Genomic DNA, 17143 nt, shown 5'->3' on the forward strand with positions numbered 1-17143 from the left:
GTTTTCATTGAACAGTTGTCTTTCATTTTCTTGGTTATATTTGTTCCTGTTTTATTCTTTTTTATGCTGTTGCAAATGAATTTTTTAAATAATTTCCTTTTCAGAATATTCATTATTAGTGTATAGGAATACAATAAATTTTTATCATTGGCTTTGCATCCTGTGGCTTTGCATCCTGCTACTTTGCTGAAATCCGTTGATTAGTTACAACAGTTATTTAGTGGAATCTTTAAGGTTTTCTGTATATAAGATCCTATCATCTGTGAACAGAGATAATTTTGTTTTCCTTTACAATAAATTTCCTTTATTTCTCTTTCTTTTCTTTTTCTTAAATTTCTCCTTCTTGCCTAATTTCTCTAGCCAACACTATGTTGAAATAGAAGTGGTGAAAACAGACATCCCATCTTGTTCCTGACCTTAGAGGAAAAACTTTTAGTCTTTTACCATTGAGTATGATGTTCTCTGTGGGTTTTTCACATATGGCTTTTATTATGTTGACTTAGTTTCTTTCAATTCTTAGTTTATTGAATGTTTTTTTTACCATGAAAAGGTATTGAATTTTGTTAAATGCTTTCTCTGCATCAATTGAAATGATCATGTGGGTATTTTCTTCATTCTGTTAATATTGTGTGTTACATTGATGAGTTCTGTGTCCTGAACTATCCTTGCGTTTCAGGAATAAATCCCACTTGGTCATGTGTATAATCCTTTAAATATACTGCTGATTTCAGTTTGCTAGTATTTTTTTTTTTAGGGCTTTTGCATCAATGTTCATAATGGATATTGGTCTGAAGTTTTCTTTTCTTTCTAGTCATCCCTGCACATGCTTTTCATGGTCTGATCCTTTGTCTTTGGGTACTTGATGATGTCCTTCTGTGGTACTTGACAATGTCCCTCTCAGCTAAATCTTGGTGCCACTCAGCAAATATCTCTCCAGCTCTCCTCAGTACTTCATAGACAAACACAGTGTTCCTTTTTACTTTTTAGATACTGTACATGAAGAACACAAAATAACCAAGTGGGTATTGTGGCAAAGTTTATAAAATGCTTGGTCCTTATTATACCTGAGATGGTGCGGGAAACTAAGTACCCATAGGTTTGTTTTGGTATCTCAGGGCTGATGCCTCCATTTTCTTCTGTAGGAAGCTAGACACTTCAAGATTTGCTGTGCCAGCCAGTGTCAGGACAAATTCCACCAGGACTTCCTTCCTGGAAGACCAGCTTCTCCTGGATTTTACCTACCCATCTCTATGGCTGCCATGACACTGGGTCTTGGCTGTGGTGACATGGTCACGAGGGGATTTTACTTTGTTTCCCTTCATGGCTTCCCTTGGGACAAGTACAAGGAAGAAGATATTCTAGAGAATCAAGTAAGGAAATGGTACAAGGGGCACCTGGGCGGCTCAGTTGGTTAAGTGGCTGCCTTTGGCTTGGGTCACGATCTTGTGGTCCTGGGAGGGAGCCCCACATCACACTGGGCTCCCTGATCAGCAAGGACTCCTCTTCTCCTTCTCCCTCTGCCCTTTCCCCTGCTTGTGTGCTCTCTCTCTCTCAAATAAATAAATAAAATCTTTAAAAAAACAAAAGAAATGGTCATAAAATGGAGCATCTTGAAGATGTGAAGGGAATTCAAGATAGCTCTGGGGCTCTCAGAACATTGGTGGCATTCACTGTGGGCTATACTCTCCAGTTTGGTAACTTTTTATGTTCTAATTTTTCTTGCTACTACCATTTATTCATGATCTTTATTTTCTTTGTTTTCTCTGCCTTGTAACATTGATTACTGCAGAATTTGGCCTTGGCCATGACCACTCATTACCATCACACTTTCCAACTCTCTCTACTTTTTACGATTCAAACTTCAGGACAGAAGAATGTTTTCTTTTTTATTTTTAAAGATTTAAAAAGTTTTTTTTTTAATTTATTTTTTATTGGTGTTCAATTTACTAACATACAGAATAACCCCCAGTGCCCGTCACCCATTCACTCCCACCCCCCGCCCTTCTCCCCTTCCACCACCCCTAGTTCGTTTCCCAGAGTTAGCAGTCTTTACGTTCTGTCTCCCTTTCTGATATTTCCCACACATTTCTTCTCCCTTCCGTTATATTCCCTTTCACTATTATTTATATTCCCCAAATGAATGAGAACATATAATGTTTGTCCTTCACCGACTGACTTACTTCACTCAGCATAATACCTTCCAGTTCCATCCACGTTGAAGCAAATGGTGGGTATTTGTCATTTCTAATAGCTGAGTAATATTCCATTGTATACATAAACCACATCTTCTTTATCCATTCATCTTTCGTTGGACACCGAGGCTCCTTCCACAGTTTGGCTATCGTGGCCATTGCTGCTATAGACATCGGGGTGCAGGTGTCCTAAAGATTTAAAAAGTTTTAAGTAATCTCTACACCCAATGTGGAGCTCAAACTCACAACCCCAAGATCAGGAGCCACATATTCCACCAGCTGAGCCAGCTAGGAGGCCCCAAATTTTTTTTAAAGATTTTATTTACTTATTTGAGAGAGAGAGAGAGAGAGAGAGAGAGAATGAGCAGGGAGAGGGACAGAGGAAGAGGGAGAAGCAGACTCTGCCCTAGGAGGGAGCCTAGTGTGGGACTCGACCCCAGGACCTTGAGATCATGATCTTGAGTTGAAGGCAGTCACTTAACTGACTGAACCACCCAGTGCCCTGATCCCAGGAATGTTTTCCATTCTTTGTGTGCTTGGAAACAAAGATCCACATATATCCATTAGATATTTCAAATATTTTATTATCTTTTTTTGGTTTTCTTAATTCCATGAATCTCTGAGATAGGTTTAAGTGTAGAATTTGCTACTTGTCTCTGTAATTCTATCATTTATTTACTTCTATGTTTTGAAGTTATGTTGTTGAATACATACAAATTCCCAGTTATTATGGCTTCTTGTAATAACATTCCTTTCATTGGTTTAAAACAGAAGCTGCAAAGTTTTTCTGTAAAGAGCCAGATAGTAAATATTTTGGGTTCTGCCAGCTATCCAATCTCTGTAGCAACTATTCAACCCTGCCATTGTAGCTCCAAAGCAGCCACACACAATATGTAAATAAATGAGAGCTACTGTGTTCTAATAAAACATTTTTTATAAAAACAATCAGTGGGTTGGATTGGCCAGTGGGCCACTGTTTGCTGATCCCAAGTATAAAACACAATATTATTCTGTTTAATTTTTAAATTCCATTTTATGTCCTATTTATTCTATTCTATGTTACAATAGCTTTCTTTTGTTGAGAATTTGCCTGATAAATTTTCAATCTATCCTTTTGTTTTCAAACTTCTGTGTTACTTTGTTTTAGCTGTCTCTTATAAACATTGTGTGGATGCATTTCATGTATTTAATTCCAACTATGAATCTGCTTTTTAATTGTTGAGCTAATGCATTATTACACTTATGGTGGTTGCTGATATATTAAAACTTCTTTCTGTACCTCAGTCAGAAAGTTCAGATCTGTCCTACCCCTGGCATCAATCTGTTAGCCATCAAACTCAAGACACAATGGACTTTAACCAAGCCCTAGGTTTACTTAACTCTGTAGAAAACACAGGCCAGGAAATCAGCTCACATGGCAATGTGGACCTCCTCAGGAGTCCAGCAGCTACCCATGCCTATAGGTGCTGGGTCTTCTCCACCTGCCACCCACAAGCAGCACCTCGGCACAGAGTGGTACTCTGTCTCTTAGCTTCCTACTGGTCTTTTATATCATTCCAGTCCGACAGGCACCAGGTCAGCATCCTAACTTACAGCATTTCCAGTCCACAGGTTTTAGAATAATGAAGACAGCTAACGCACCCCTGCTGCATAGCTATCTGTCAAGCATACATGACAAGGGAAAAGGCCTTGAGGCCATGGCCTGACTGGTCCCGTATTGGTAAGGATACAGAGCACCACTTTAGATCTGACAGGTTATTACTCAGGTAGATAGTGAAAGCAAGATTAGCCAAAGTGCCAGGTCCCTGTGGTTCTTGTCCCACACAACAGCTGGGCAGACATGAAATCAAAGGGCCAGATGATGGCAGAACACGTTGTTGCTAAAGAGCCTGATCTAGGCTGCAGCCGAGCAGTTTCATATTCTGCAGCTTTATTTCAGGGGCTGGGGGACGGGGCAAAGAGCCCCACTCCTCATCAGAACCCAGGGGAAGAGAGGAACTGTCTCAGGATAGCCTCCCAGGGAAGATAGCAGCTCCTCACAAGCCTCCTGTTCTAGGAGAATCCTAAGGTTTCGGGCCAAGACTCAGATCCACTGTGGTTCAGACTTTGCTTTTGCAACCTATGTGGATATGTGCAAGCTGCCATGGCAAGATCTTTCCTCTACTACAGCTCCATCTCCTGGCTTTCATGTATCCACTAAGATCTCTCAGGGGTCCAGGCCACTCCATCAGATACCCACATTAGTTGTGCAGATTGAGGCCTGAGCTTCATTTGTCCCAAGGCAGCATTGGATGAGTGATCATAACGTGACTCCTGGTCAGGTGATCAGGCCCACTGAGAGAACTGGCTGCAGCCAGGCTCCCCATCTGGAGCCAAGCCAGCTGTGTATGTCATTCATCCAGATGCAACAGAGGTGTTGACAACAGCATGCACCCGACCTCACGGAGCCAGCAGAGAGTACAGAACAATGCCATTGTCTATCACCAATACCACTAGAAAGGTTAGCAAGATTAGCAGCCTGTGAAAGGTATAAAAGAGTCCAAGAAAAACAGGATGATACTTCAGGGAATCATATCAGTGAACAGAGAGTCAATCTTTTTGTGTTATCTCAGACGAAGGATGTTCCTTTCTGGAATCAGCAGATGCTGGCAGATTTTGAGAGTTTTCATTTCAAGGTTCTATTGGTCAGCGAAGGTGGTGGTGGCAGCCTGGGTTATGTTGTCAGATGCTCTGCAGATAAGAGCTGAGAGTAATGGTCCCTCCACCCTTGACCCCTGGGGTCTAAGGTGTTCTCTTTTGTGTGTGTGTCGGGGAGGGGGGTGATGGACAGAGGGAAAGGGAGAGAGGGAATCTTAAGCAGGCTCCATGGCCAGTGTGAAGCGTGATGTGAGGCTCGATCTCATGACGCTGAGATCATGACCTAAGCCGAAATCAAGAGTTGGATGCTTAACTGACTGAGGCATCCAGGTGTCCCTAAGGTATTCTCTTCTTAATTCAACTTGGTTTAGCAAGAATCTGGTTCTGTGGTCTTCCTTATGTACCATGTGCCAGCCTAGCATGCCTCCCGTCTCCTGCCATGTGGGCCACATCATCACCACTTTAGGAGTTGTCGCTTTATAGTTGTGATCAGACTCTTTCAAGGAGATGGTCTCTGACAGGGCATTCTAAAAGTCACCTTTGGAAGCAGAGAAGTCTGTGGGAAAAGCCTGGCTCTGCCTTTGCCCTTGACTCACAAAGTCCTTCCTCATTGCTGGAAAAATCTCAACCAACCTCTCTAGGTATTTCACATCTCTGCAGCACGTCTCCTAAATCTATCTTTCTGACCTCATCCTCCTATCTCTCCCCCTGTCTTACTCTGCTTTTGCCACACCGGCATCTATGGTATCCCTCAAACATGCCAGCACATTCCTGCTTCAGGGTCTTGACACTTCTCCACCCCCCCCAGATGCCTGCAGAGCTTTCTCTCTGCTTCCTTCACCTTGAAGTGACTTCACCTGCTCTCGCCTGCTCTCCGATCACTCATATAAAAGTGAGATTTCCTTTCCATCTACATGTTTTGCTTCCCCTGCCTGACTTTTCTCCATAACAAACATTACTATCCGAACACTCTACATACCTGTTCCATAAGCACAGAAATCGCGCCTGCTTTTTTCACTGTTGGATCCCCCGCCTCTACAACACGGTGGTAGAGAGCGGATGCTCAGTGAATAAGTGGTGAGTGAACATATTCAATCCAAACCAGTTAAATAAATCCCACTGCACACAGGCCACTCAGTCTTGGGTCACAGCCTTTCCTTGGCCACAGGGCCTAGTCATGGGTTCCAAGCAACACTAAGCAAAAAACATTTATTCAAAGATTCATTCATTCATCCATGCAACAATCACTGAACCCCTTCTCTGTGCCAGGTACTATCATAGGTATTTGTTAATGCAAAGAGTAAGAAAGGGAAAGTCCCTACCTGCATAGACGTCACATTCCAATGAAGAAAACAAACAAATGTGCTTTCCGTAAATTGGGACAGTTGGCCATTTGTGACTGTTGTGCATTGACAAATGGGTTATGGATCACACTGTCTAGTTTTGGTAATGCCAATGCTCACCAGCAAGGGCAATCTGTTAGAAAGATTCCTGCAAAACCCTAGGCAGAAATGTTACTAACTCACCAGCACAAGCCACAGAAAGAAATACTGGGGCTGAAATTTTTCTAGCCTCTAGAGGGCGCTCCTCATCAGCTAAAATAAGAAGCCATGGTGACCACTTTTTGACAACATATTTTAAAACATTTCCTTTAAAAATAAATAAATAAATAAATAAAAAATAAAAAATAAACATTTCCTTTACCTGATTTTGTTGCCAAAAAGTTCACTTATAAAAACCCTTATAGCTGAACACGTAAAAATTTGAAAATATGATTTCCTCATCTACTTATCACTTACTTATCTCCTACCTCCAACCTCCTTAAATTGTATTAGTTGTTAGTGTTCTGGACAAAAGAATTAACTAACAAACTGTTAAAAGTATGAAATGCAGGGAGAAGATGATGATCATTATTGTAAGAGATTTCAACATCAGTAGCCAAAACGAAGGACATAGAGGGACTGGATAAATCATAATCAACAAACAAAAGTCATGAGACACATACAGAACTTTATGTTTTTCAAATAATCATTTATTGCATACATCCACAAAATATTTACAAAGGACAGGCATACACTTGGCCAGCAAGAAAAGTTTAATTTATAAGTATAATCAGTGATCATGTCTAGTTATATCAGAAACAAATTAGTTAAAAATGTTTTAAAGTCTCATCTCATCTTGGAAATTGAGAAAAATCTTTGATGGAAGGCAAAACCAAAATAAAATCTCAAACTGCCAAAAGAATGAAAAGAAAAAGAAGACTACTTTTTCCTTTTTTCTGAAAAGAGACTACTTCTTAACAAAGCCTGGGCTTGGAGGGACAGTCAGCCTCAAATGCCTTCCATTATCAGGAAGAAAGACCAAACATGTAGAAATCCAGTACTCATTCCTCAAATGAATATAAAAACAAAAACAGTAGAAGAATCCAAAAGAAATGAGGACAAAAGAGATAATAATAATAATAATAATAATAATAATAATAATAATGATAAAAAAAGTTCAAATTCCTGAAACAGAAACCCTTTCCCCCTCAAAAAAAAAAAAAATCACAGGAAAGATAAATAAGCCTTAAAGCTGTTATTTGAAAAAGACTAATAAACTAGCTAGACTTCCATTAGCTGGATTTTTTTTAAAGAGAGAGGATAAAATTACACAAGATAGGAAATAAGAGCTGAGGACACGACTACAGATGTGGGGAAAATTAAAATTATTTGGTGAGAATATCCTGTGCAATTTTATCGCTAACCAAATTTGAAAATATTGAGGAAATGGATGATTTCCTAGCAAAATATAAATGATCAAAATCAATCCAAGAAGAGTTGAAAACTTGAATAGATCAATTACGACAGAGGATTATATTTATTGTGTATTAAACACTGCCTGGGAACCAGATGGTTTCATGGCTGAGTCTTATTTAACATTTACAGAGGAGACAATTCCAAATCTATTTAAACCATTCCACATAATAGAAAAAAAAAAAAAGAGGGAAAACTCTCCAATTCATTTCATGAAGCCAACTTAACATTAACACTAAACCTGATAAAGATAGGCCCCAAAAAGAAAGCTAGATAGACCAGGGGTTGGCAAACTTTTCCTGTAAAAGCCAAACAGTCTATATTTAAGGTTTGTGGGCCATACGGTGTCTGTTGCAACTACTCAATTCTGTGCTGGAGCACAAAGGTAGGCACAGACATTATGTAAATAGATGAGTGTGATAGTGTTCCAATAAATCTTTATTATGGACACTGAAATTTGAATTTGATATAACTTTCAATTGTCACAAAATATTATTCTTTTTTTGTTTTTGTTTTTTCCCTCAACCATTTAAAAATGTGAAGACCATTCTTAGGTTGTGGGTTGTACCAAAATGGGCATAGGGCTGGACTTGGACTGGTGGGGTGGGGGGGGCAGGGAGAGAGTAGGGGCATAGTAGTTTGCTGACCAATGTAATAGCACAATATCACTAATCAATATAGATGTAAACATGTGAGATAAGACATTACCAAATAGAATCCAGCAATATGTCAAAAGAATAATACAGTAAGATTAAACAGCTTATTCCAGGAATGGCTTGATAACAGGAAGAATTAGTATATGTCCTTAATGGACAATTTAAAGGAAAAATGAACAGCCTCTTGATCAAATCAATATATGCTAAAGGGATGCTTATAAAGTTCAGCAGCTGATCTTAATAACATTCAGGATAAAACTGTAATAGGAAGAAAGTACTTTAAATTGATGAAAACTCGTTTTATTTTGTTTGAGGCAAATGGCATTCTAAATGGTGGGGGGAAAGAAAACTATTACCAATAAAATCAGGAACCTGACAGGGATGCCTTCTATCATTCCTATTATACATAGGAATGTATACACATAGTGTTTTGGTCCCAGCAAATGCAATAGGATGGGAAACTCAGAATAAATTTTGAAAAGGAGTGGCACCTGGGCGGCTCAGTCAGTTAAGCATCTGCCTTCGGCTTGGGGTGTGATCTCAGGGTCCTGGGATTGAGCCCCATATCAGGCTCCCTGCCCTGTGGGGAGCCTGCTTCTCCCTCTCCCTCTGCCTGCTGCTCCCCCTGCTTGTGCTCTCTGTCAAATAAATGGATAAAAAAATCTTCTAAATTTTTTTTGAAAAGAAGATAAAAATTATTTCTTTTTGCTGCTGATATGATCATATACCTAGGAATTCCAAGAGAATCTAATGAGAAAAAAACAGTCAATGAGAAATAATAGAAAATTTGGTAGGGGACCTGATATAAAATAAATATATAGAAGTCATTGGTGTTTCTCTGTATTAAAAGTAACCAAATGGGGGATCCCTGGGTGGCGCAGCGGTTTGGCGCCTGCCTTTGGCCCAGGGCGCGATCCTGGAGACCCGGGATCGAATCCCACATCGGGCTTCCGGTGCATGGAGCCTGCTTCTTCCTCTGCCTGTATCTCTGCCTCTCTCTCTCTCTCTGTGACTATCATTAAAAAAAAAAAAAAAATTAAAAAAAAAAATCTTTAAAAGTAACCAAATGGAAATTGGGTTGGATAAAACATTCCATCCACAATAACAACAACAAACTATTAAATATTTAAGAATAAATTAAAGTGTAAGGACAAAAATAAATAAGATAGGACAAAGCAATATAGAAACAAAGTTTTTATCTACTATTGAAACTACATTGTATTAATTTGACTAGATTGTGGTATTTTAAGATGCTAATTGTAATCCTCAGAGTGACACCAACAAAAAAAGATACATAGTAAAGGAAACAAGAAAGGAATCAAGATGGTAAGCTAGAAAATCTAGCATAAAAGAAGGCAGTAAGGGAGAAATTGAAGAAAAAAAAAACAAGGATATGACATATAGAAAACAAACAGCAAAATGGCAGAAGGAAGTTCTTTCTTATCAATGATTACATTAAACAGATTAAAGTCTTCAATCAAAAAGCAGAGGATGGCAGAATAGACTTAAAAATAAAATAAAACAAAACAGGTTGCCTGGGTGGCTCAGTTGGTTAAGTGTCCAACTCTTGATTTCAGCAAAGGTCATGATCTTAGGGTTGTGAGAACGAGCTGCATGTGGGAATGGAGCCTGCATGATTTTCTCCCTCTCCCTCTCTCTCCCACCCTCTCTAAAATTAAAAACAAACAAACAAAAACAACAACACATGGTCCAACTATATTCTGTCTACAAGACACTCTCTTTGCATCCATGAGCACAAACTAGTTGAAAGTGGAAAGACGGAAAAAGATATCCCAGGCAAACCATACCAAAAGAGATCTGGGTAGATATACTAACATCAAACACAATAGACTTTATGACAAAAATTGTACAAGAGACAAAAAATACATTACACAGAGATAAAAGGTCAACCTATCAAGAATATGTAATAATTATAAATACACATGCACATGCCAAGAGCTCCAAAATATAGGAAGCACAACCTGACAGAAATCATGGAAGAAATAGAAATTTCAACAATAATAGTTAGAAACTAATCAATAGATCAATTAGACAAAAGATGGACAAAGAAATAGAAGGTGTGGACATTACTATACAGCAATCAGACCTGACAGATCTCTATAGAACACCCCACCCAACAACAGCAGAATACCCATTCTCCTCGAGGGCATGTTAAACATTCTTCAGGACAGACCATATGTTAGGCCACAAAACAAGTCTCAATAAGTTGAAAAAAAGATTCAAATCATACCAAGTATCTTCTCTGATCAGAATAGAGTGATAATAGAAATATTTATGGATAGCATAATATTAATAAAAATTAATCATTAATAATAGAAGTAAATCTGGAAAACTCACCACTTTGTGAAAATCAAAAATACATTTTTAGGGACACCTGGGTGTCTCAGTCAGTTAAGTGTCTGACTCTTGATTTTGGCTCAGGTCATGATCTCAGGGTCATGAGATCGAGTACTGCAATAGGCTCAGTGCTCAGCTCGGAATCTGCCTGAAGTTCTCTTTCTCTCTCCCTCTGCCCCTCCTCCAGCTTGCACATGTACACATGCTCTCTCTCTTTTTCTTAAATAAATAAATAAATAAAATTAAAAAAAAAAACCAAAACCACACTTTTAAGCAACTAATGTGTCAAAATGAAGTCACAAGAAAAGCTCGAAAATACTCTTAATCTTACTTTCAAAAGATTGAAAACAAAAACACAATATCCCAAAATGGATGGGATACAGTAAGAGCAGTACTCAGAGGGAAATGTATAGCTGTAAATGCCTCCATTAAAAAAGAAGAAATATCTCAGGGAGCCTGCTGGCTCAGTTGGAAGAGCTTGTGACTCTTGAACTTGGGGTCCTGAGTTCAAGCCCTATGTTCAGTGCAGAGATTACTTACATAAGTAAACTCTTAAAAAAAATCTCAAATTAATAAACTTCCACTTCAAAAAATAGAAAAAAGTAAATTAAATGCAAAGGAAGCAGAAGGACAGAAATAATAAATATTAGAGCTGAAATGAACAGAATAGAAAATAGAAAAACAACAGGGCACTTGCGTGGCTTAGCTGGTTAAGTATCTGACTCTTAGTTTAAGCTTGGGTCGTGATCTCAAGGTTATGAGATCCAACCCTACGTTGGGCTCCAAGTTCAGCATGGAGTCTGCTTGGGATTCTCTCTCCTTAAGAGCCTCTTCCCTTCCTGTTCATGGTCTCTCACTTTCACTCAAATAAATAAATCTTAAAAAGAAAAGAAAAATAACAGATCAATAAAACCAAAAGCTGATTCTCTAAAAAAAAGACCAAGAGAACTGACAAGCCTTTTGCTAGACTGAACAAGTGAAAAAGATAAAAGACTTGAGTTATAAAAATCAGGAATGAAAGTGAGGACCTTACAAAATAACAAAGATCATAAGAGAACCTTAAAAACAATTGTATGCCAGCAAATTAGATAACCCGGGTGAAATAGGGAATCTTTAGACACACACAAAGAATCAAAACTGATTGAAGAAGAAATAGAAAACCCGAATAGGCCTATAACAAGGAAACAGATTGAAGCAGTCATCTTCCACTAAAGAAAAGCCCAGGACCAGGTGACTTCATCAGTGAATTTTATCAAACATTATAGAAGAACTGAGACCATTCATTCTAACATGCTTCCCAAAAGCAGAATAGAAGAGAATGCTTCCTAATTCATTCTTTGAGGCCAATATTGCCATGACACCAATGTCAGACAAAGATACCATAAGGAAAAAAAAAAACAAACCTTAAAGACCAATACCAATTATGAGTACAAATGCAAAACTTCAACAAAATACTAGAAAATAAAATCCAAGATACACTGTGACCTAATGGGATTTATCCCAGGAATGCAAGCAAGGCAGTGCAACATAAAAAAATCTACATTAAAAGAATAAAGGGAGGAAAAATCACATGATCATCTTTTTTTTTTTTTTTTTTTTTTTTTTTTTGCAAAAAGCTTTATTGTCTCCATTTGGTCCACGGATTGGGAAAGGGCTCCAGGATGGTTAAAAAGCTGCCTAGTGGCTGCAAGGAAAGGTTCAGGCACAAGCCCTGGCACAGGGGAGGGCATGGGGGTGCCAGAGGAGCCCCTCAAAGGCTGCTAGTCTCCAGAGGCTCCTAATGGTGCTTGAGAGTTGAGCCTTTTGAAAAATAGTCGCCCAGCCCAGCGTGGGGGCGTGGCCAGCCTGCGGAAGTTAGTCAGGTGGTTGCCCATCTGCTTGATGAATTTCACCTCCTCATCTAGGAAGTGGTTCTCCAGGAATCACACAGATGGGGATCTGCGCGGGCAGAACCCAGGGCATGCAGATCCAGAAAGGTCTGGTTCAGGCTCTTCTCCAGAAGCAGGGTGGCTTCCATGGCGTCCAGGGTTTTCCCCCACTCACCTTGGGACGGCTTCTGCACGTCCTGGAAGAGGGTGCGGTGGCGCGCTGCGCTGGTTTTGCATCTTCAAGAAACGCTCAGCGCCCTCGTGCTTCTCCTCAGCCAACTTGTGGAAGAAGTGGGCCACACCCTCCAGAGCCACATCGTCATGGTCGAAATAGAAGCCCAGAGAGAGGTAGGTGTAGGAGGCCGGCAGATGCATGTTGACCAGGCGGTTAATGGCAGTCTCCACCTCGGTAGAATAATTCTGACGAATCTGGGAGTTCATGGTAGATCTCTGGGACAAGGAATTATTCAAACTTGAGTGTTCACTCTTGGTGGCAGAAGATGGCTCCAAAGGTTACGACTGTTAAAAAGGTTGGAGTGTGGTCGTTGGCTGGTAGAAGGGGCATCCCTGGGCCTGTTCCGTCCAAACACTGTTGAAGCAAGAGATAGATCCTCAGGACCCCAGAATGCACTGCCAATCATCTCAATTGATACAGAAAAAGAATCTGATAAAATCTAATAGCCTTTCATGATAAAAAAAAAAATTCAGTAACCTAGGAATAGAAGGAAGTTTCTCAACTTGATAAAGGGCAGCTATGAAAAACCCACAACTGACATACTTAATGGTGAAAGACTGAAAGTTTTTCCTCTAAGATGAGGAACAGACAAAGATATTTGCTTTCATCACTGCTATTCAACCTTGTACTGGAAGTATTAACCAAGGCAATTAAGCAAGAAAGAGAACTAGAATGTATCCAAACTGGAAAAGTAGAAGTAAAACTATCTCTACTTGCAGATGACATGATCTTACATAGATAAAATCCTAAAGAATCCACCAAAAAATTATTACAGCTAATAAATTAATTAAGCAAAGTTGCAATCTATAAAATAAAATGCACAAAAATCATTTGTATTTCTATATGCTACCAATGGAAAATTCAGGAATGAAATTAAGGAAACAATTATATTTATAGTAGCATCAAAAAGAATAAAAATACTTAGGAATAAATTTAACCAAGCAAGTGCAGGACTTGTACACTTCAACTTAAACTATAAAATATTGTTTAGTTCCTTGAAATTAAAGGAGACCTAAATACATGGGAAGATATCATGTGTTCATGAGTCAGAAGACTTACTATTCCCCAAACTGATTATAGAGTCAGTACAACACAGTCTTTCATACCTGCTGCTTTTTTTTTTTTTTACAGAAATGGAAAGCTAATTTTCAAGTAATAAGGAATTACAAAGGTCTCAGAATAGCCAAAATAATCTTGAAAAAGATAAAGTTGGAGGACAAAAATGTCTTAATTTGAAAACTTACTGCAAAGCTATGGTAATCAAGATGGTGTGGTATTGGCATAAGGACAGGCATGTATCAATGGATTAGAATCGAAAGACCTGAAATAAACCTATAGATCTATGTTCAACTGATTCAACAAGGCTACCAAGACTCAAGGGAAAGTATAATCTCTTCAACAAATGGTGCCAGGACAACAGGGTAACCCCCAGCAAAAAAAGCATGGAGTTGGACTCTTATCTCACAGCATATACAGATATTAACTCATAACTAACTGAAGTCCTAAAAGTAAGAAATAAAACTATAGAACTCTTAGAAGAAAATACAGGAGTAATACTTCATGACCTTGGATTTGGCAGTGGATTCTTAGCTATGACACCAAAGCACAAGCAACAGAAAAAAAATAGATAAATTGGATGTCACCAAAATTAGGAACTGCTGCACATCAAAAGACATTATGACGAAAGTGAAAAGACAACCTACAAAATGGGAAAATTATTTTCAAATCATATATCTGATAAGGACCAAGTGTCTAGAATATATAAAGAGCTCTTACAACTCAACAACAAAGAGACAAGCCATTTTAAAAGTGGCCAATGCACTTGAATAGGCATTTCTCCAAAGAAAACTATATAAATGCTCAAAGGCACATGAAAAGATGTTCAACATCATGTTGCATCATTTATCTCAGGAAAATGCAAATCATAACCCCAATGAGATGCCATAATTTTTAAAAGTGGGAAATAACAAGTGTTGGCAAGCACGCAGAGACTGGAAGGAATGTAAAACAGTCTGGCTGCCGTGGAAAACAGTTTGGTGGTTCCTCAAAAAGTTAAACATAGAATTTCTACACGACCCAGCAATGCCACTCATGGGTTTATAACTAAAAGAAACGAGAACAGGTGTTCAAACCAATACTTGTACGATGCTCAGAGCAGTACTATTCAGAACCACCAAAGAGTGAAAACTACTCAGATACCTGCCAATTTATGAATGGATACATAGAATGTGGTCCCTCCAGTCCCACATGGAAGTACTGACACATGGATGGACCTTGAGAACATGCTAAGTTAGAGAAGCCAGTTGTAAGAAGCATGTAGTCTCTGATTCCATTGATATGAAACATCTGGAATAGACAAATCCATAGAAACTAAAAACAGATCTGTAGTTGCTAGGGCTGGGGTGACAGAGGTGATGGGAAGTGACTGGGTAATGGGTACATAGTTTCTTTCTAGGGGGGCAAATTAGAATTTAAAAAAGTTGAAGATAGAAACCGGAAGCAGATAATGGTGATGGTTTTACAACATGTAAAAGCATGAATATAAAAGAGACTAGCAGGTTTTTCCAGGGACTTCTAAGGAAACAAAGCCAGAATATTCTGGCAACAACCCAACCAGGCCAGAGTTGGGATAGGGGAGAGATCCACAAGGAAGAGTGGGATCTGCATCTTGACTGTGGCAATCTGGCCCAGATGGACTGAGCCTCAGAGCACTGGCCACACCTCCAGCCTGTGGATCCCTTCTGCACAGTCCAGCAGATTAGGCTGCAAGTGGATGGATGCCCCATGCCAGGACCAACAGCTTAGCGCAGAGATGAAGGCCTTGGAGAGGCTGATACCAGCGCTCTGCTCACCCAGCCTGACAGCCATTAAGTGAGGCCATAGGGCCTGATGCTGAGGGCTTTTTAACATGATGCAAAGGTCGTTGTGTCGTCGACAACGGGGCCAGAACTTGTGAGATGCCCCAATGGCCAGTGCCACAGCCATGAAAACCATGAGAATATATAAAAACAGGAGTCACAGACAGTGCAGAGCCCAACAGGCAGTGGGCACCCAGCAAACCCTCAGGTAGAACAATGAAAGCACACACACTCTAAAGCCAGAGCCAGAATGGCCTTCCAAGTCCCCAAGGACTCCCAGCATCTCTGCATCACCTGCGTCTGCACTTCCGGTCCTATCTCTGAATCCTAGAAACACAGCTTTCTGTAGGCTCCCAGGAGACCTGGCTACACTAGTGCATTCTTACACACGGCAGGGCAGACCTGGGTTTTGTGGCCTGAAGCTTACATAATTTGGAAGGCCGACTCGAAGGAATAGAATACAAAATTGCAGGCTTAAAATTAGGCAAGTGAATATATAGGACAAATAAAGAAATCACAACAAATTGTAAATTTTCAGAAGTTGCCAAATACCAAAGCATAACATAATGTTTATATGAGCTCACTGCCCCACCTCTGTCATGTTTTCCAACATTTTTTTTTTTTTTGCGGCATAACCTTTGATTACTTCTTCATGTGATGATCCTTGCAGTATCATTTTTGATAAAAAAAAAATTTGTTTATTATGGATGCTCTGGATGCATAAAATGTGATTTTTCATGTCGACTTACACACTGTGCATAGTTGCCCCCCACTAGCTGCTGCCCTGAAACCAGAGATTGTGATCAATTCTCCTTCAAAAAATTCACCCCAAAATAAGAAAAAAGGATGGTATGTTTATAATTGTCTCACTGTATTATCGAATATATTCTTGACAAGACAGAACTTCAGTTTTCCCCAGGCGTCAGTGAGAAGAGAATCATCCGTTTATGGTTTTATGTGTCTGATAACAGGAAGAACTCTTTACAGACCAGCTTTTGTCTCCATACTTTTCAAACCCCCCTCTTCCTCCCCCGCCCACCTACTTCTGGTGCCAGGCGCTGTAGGACATGTTCATATCACCAAAGCAGCTGGTGTCCTCGCATCTTCACACCATGACACAGGAACTGGGAGGAGCATTCCCGGAAGCCATCTCTAGTGGGATGGCCAGCGAGGATGGATCTATTCCCAGGGGTGACTGTGAACCACAGAAATCTGCCTCATTTAACCCAAACTAAGTATGCATCTCCTAACTCTGCTGCTCCTTAGTGATAGCCCAGAAGAGGCTGTGGCCTGTTCCACACCACCCTTTAGATGGGCAACAGAGAGTCAGAGACAGGGAGACAGAGGCCTTCTATTGCAGCTAAAAGATCTTGCTTCCACAAATCTTACATGAAATCATACTAGCCCATGAACGCAGTGCCTGGGGGCCCTCCCATGGCTCTGACACAGAAACTTCTGGAAATCCAAACTGGCTATTGGTATCCCTAAAGGAGAGCCCCTCAGTTGAAGGAAAGTTGTGTGAATCTCTCTTTGCTGCCACCAGC

This window comes from Canis lupus, chromosome 20 (genome assembly GCF_003254725.2).
Source record: "Canis lupus dingo isolate Sandy chromosome 20, ASM325472v2, whole genome shotgun sequence".
In the NCBI taxonomy this organism is placed as follows: Eukaryota; Metazoa; Chordata; class Mammalia; order Carnivora; family Canidae; genus Canis; species Canis lupus.